This window comes from Lontra canadensis, unplaced genomic scaffold (assembly GCF_010015895.1).
Source record: "Lontra canadensis isolate GAN:19392208 unplaced genomic scaffold, GSC_riverotter_1.0 scaffold619, whole genome shotgun sequence".
Taxonomy (NCBI): Eukaryota; Metazoa; Chordata; class Mammalia; order Carnivora; family Mustelidae; genus Lontra; species Lontra canadensis.
In genome coordinates, this window is record NW_022631603.1 from 2274 (window position 1) to 6366 (window position 4093).

At 34.9% G+C, this 4093-nt stretch overlaps 1 pseudogene; it reads left to right on the top strand.

Moving 5' to 3' along the window:
* The first annotated feature begins 397 nt into the window (after nt 1–397).
* Nucleotides 398–1198, top strand: LOC116863154 (annotated as a pseudogene).
* The last annotated feature ends 2895 nt before the right edge of the window (nt 1199–4093 follow it).

The following is a 4093-nucleotide window of genomic DNA, read 5'->3' on the forward strand; positions in this document are numbered from 1 at the left end:
TCTCTGGCAAATTAATAAATAAAATCTTTTATGAAAGATGAAACTCCAGACTTTAAGTTCTGCTTGTTGTAAGAACTCATAAATTTCAGCCCTTCTTATTTTCCAAGACAATGACTTTGGGGAAATAGTCTCTTTGTGTGAACACTCTCCTTCTCTTGCCCTATCCACAACTAGGGCTTCCTCCCCTCTGCTGCACCCACAATACATTTCTCCCCTAAAATGGGTCTCCACACTTTCTACCTTCTTCGATGTAGACTCTTCTCTATCTGTAGGTGTGGAATTTTTTCTGTCAGTTTTCAGGTTGATTTCTGGGGTATTTAGGATGATTTGATAGTTATCTAGCTGTGTTCATGGGATGAAGTGATCTCCTACTCCACCACCATCTTCCTCTGTCCAGAGAAGATTGTTTAGTATGGTACATGGGTAATCCACAGAACCTACCTTCTGGATCATGATACATTGGAGCCATTAATCTTATCCACATTTCAAAGGTAGTGATGGAAGTAAGCTAAGACCAAAGGCTGAATTCTTTCTTGTCATGAATACAGGGATGAGGAAGTATTTCCTTAAAAGCAGAATCTAGTGGAATGAGTAAATCTGTTGAACTAAGCTATAAAAATTACAGTAAAAAGTAGTCAGATTCACAGCATCATTCTGATAAACTAAGTCAACAAGGTGAATGTAGGAAGAAGCAAGTGTCTTGGAAAACTGGTGTTGGTTGTATACCCATCATTACTCTAACTCCGTAAGAAGTAAATAAATATGGTGAAAGTATTGGCAAATAATTTGATGTGGTCATGAAGCTGTCTTCTTTACTCCTAAATCTCCTTCAGATAGTGCAATTATCAATGCTGGATATTGTGTTAAGCAAGGAATGGTGATGAAGCAATTGGAAGAGAAGATATTTTTTTTTTCAATTGGATGAAAACACAATAGGCCACTTCAAAGCTAAACTGGAAAAGGAAACTCTCTGATAATACCACTTAAAGAAGATCATGAAGTACAGGAATGTAGACAGAGCAATGTAATGATGAGGGACAAACTCTTCAAAAGTGTAACATTGTTTTGAACTTTCTGTGTGCAGGCTGATAGCCCTGAAGAGATGCATACTTGGATTAAAACAATCTCTGGGACTTACTCAAAAAAAAGCAAGTCCCAGGACTTAGTACTTACAACTGGTCATAGAATGTTGAGTTAACCAAACTGCTTTTTACAGTTATGGTAACTGACTTTGTCAAAAGTAATGCAAATTTTCTCTACAGTCATCAGGTTATAAATGTGTATTTTTTAAATGATAAATTATGATAAAAAAGAACTTCACTAATTGAAAAAATCACATTAAGCTGTCTTCTAAAGATTAATTTACTGAATTGGCTCTAGAGTTTCAATTTCTATGTTTTAGGTATTTGGAAATTTTTTATGCCTCACCGCTTGAAATCGCCTTTGTTCTCAGAGTACATACAAACTCATACATGCATATGCATTGGATAAACTCTACATTACTATAGTTTGCATGGAATTTTAAATATCAGGTGAAATTTAGCCCCCTCTTAGAAATCTATAGTGTTTTGTTAATTTGTATCACTTTGTTTTCAAAGTTACTTGTGTCATAAATAAACACAATATACTAGGGACTATATGGCAGTGCATTTGGAATGGCCATATTTTAAGGACATACTTAGATTTGATTTAGGTGGAAACAAATTGAAATTAATATTTACAACTGGTAATTATTTCACTGCAGTTTTTTTTCACTGCACTTTTATTATTTTTATTTATTTTTATTTTTTATTTCTTTTCAACGTAACAGTATTCATTGTTTTTTGTTTTTTTTTCATTTTTTTAAAATTTATTTTCAACATAACATTATTCATTGTTTTTGCACCACACCCAGTGCTCCATGCAATCCATGCCCTCTCTAATACCCACCACATGGTTCCCCCAACCTCCCACCCCCCGCCCCTTCAAAACCCTCAGGTTGTTTTTCAGAGTCCATAGTCTCTCACGGTTCACCTCCCCTTCCAATTTCCCTCAACTCCCTTCTCCTCTCTAACTCCCCTTGTCCTCCATGCTATTTGTTATGCTCCACAAATCAGTGACACCATATGATAATTGACTCTCTCTGCTTGACTTATTTCACTCAGCATAATCTCTTCCTGTCCCATCCATGTTGCTACAAAAGTTGGGTATTCATCCTTTCTGATGGAGGCATCATACTCCATAGTGTATATGGACCACATCTTCCTTATCCATTCGTCCGTTGAAGGGCATCTTGGTTCTTTCCACAGTTTGGCAACCGTGGCCATTGCTGCCTTTCACTGTACTTTTAATAAAGGATTAAATATGTACCCTTTGTTACATTTAAAATATTAGTTTTATGAATGTGTGATATATTCAACACTAAATAAATACAATTAAATGGAAGGTGAGAAGACTATGCTGTTATTGGTTTCAGTGAAATTCAGTGAAAAAAACTAAACTTGTCAGACTCCCAGACAAAATATTAAGTATGAAAAATGTTGCATTCTGCTAATTAAATAAATATAAAGAAACATGACTTTATATTTTTATTTTCTACATTTTCATTTTTTGTCCTTCTAAAATATGTGGGATAATTCCTAGTGTTGATTGAGAATATACACTGAAATAAAAGGATAAAGCTGGTAGGTTTTCTTTTAAACACAGTTTAGTTGCAACTGGACCACTGCATTCTAGTTTAGGCTGACTGAATCTTCAGGTGGCAAAGCTGCCAAATTCAGCTTTGGTGACCGAACTGGTTTCTTAGTGGAAATGATTGTTAAATGTCATTGCTTTGAATTCACTCCTAAAAATGCATTGTCTTGGATTAGGAAAGACAAATTCCATATGATTTCACTCATATGAGGAACCTAAAAAGAATGAATGAGTAAAGAAACAAAAAACAGAATCAGACCTATAAATTCAGAGAACAAAGTAATGGTTGTCAGTGCGGAAGGGGGTGAGGGGAAAAGGGCAAAATGGGTGAAGGATAATGGGAGATGAGTATTTCCAATTATAGAATGAATAATTCATGGATATAAGAGGCATAGACTAAAGAATACAGTCAATGATATTGTAATGGCATTGTCGTGAGCATAACATCATGCGTAAACTTTCAAATCACTATGTTGTACACTTGAAACTGATGTAATGTTGTGTGTCAACTATACTCAAAAAATTTAAAAAACAATGAAATTAAGATGCATTGCTTTAGGAAGGAACTTGAACATGTATACTGCATGGCTCATGCTTCTGCTCTGTGTGTGTGTTTTGTTTGCTTTTCAGCAAATAAAGTCTCACACTGAGTTACTTAAAAAAATTTGCAGAACCTTAATAATGATTCAAAGACCACAAAACTTTAGCATAAGCATAGTTTAATTTATTAGGCTGGATGGTGGGTGCATGGGCTACATTGTACAATTCTCATATACATTTTTTAAAAATTAAATTTATTTTAATGAATTTGAATGAAAACTTCCTTTTCTTTTGGTTTAAATATTCAAGCATCAGCATCTTTACTTCTGTTGCATAGTTCAAGTAACAAAGAAATTATTATGAGCAATGGGCTAGACATTGTGCTAGATTCTTGGGGTACAAAACTGAAAACACACACAGTCCCAACCTTTTCTAACAGTCTAGTGAAACAATAGTAATAGTTCAAATTGACTGCATGTTTATGTAGTATTTTTGAGTGATGGAAGTATTTTAAATGGGTCTTATTTAATTTTCACAATAATGTTATGAGGTAGGTATAAATTTTACCCTGTTTCTGAGACAGACAAATTCAAAAGCTTTTCTAATCCCAAGTTCACCCAGCTATTAAATAGCTGAGCTGGAATTTAAAAGGATGTCAACCTAGTTCACCATGACACTAGTTAGCCTCCCAAAACACATCATTTCCATGTAAGCAGGGAACTCCCACATAATCTAGAAGTTGATACTACCTAGCAAGCTGTATAGATGCTGCGGCGCCAGAGGACAGGCACTTTGACCAACCATCCAGGTATGACGTCAAGAGACACTGCCAAGGAGACACGTGATGAACTAAATATCCCTATGCTTTATTTAAAAGATC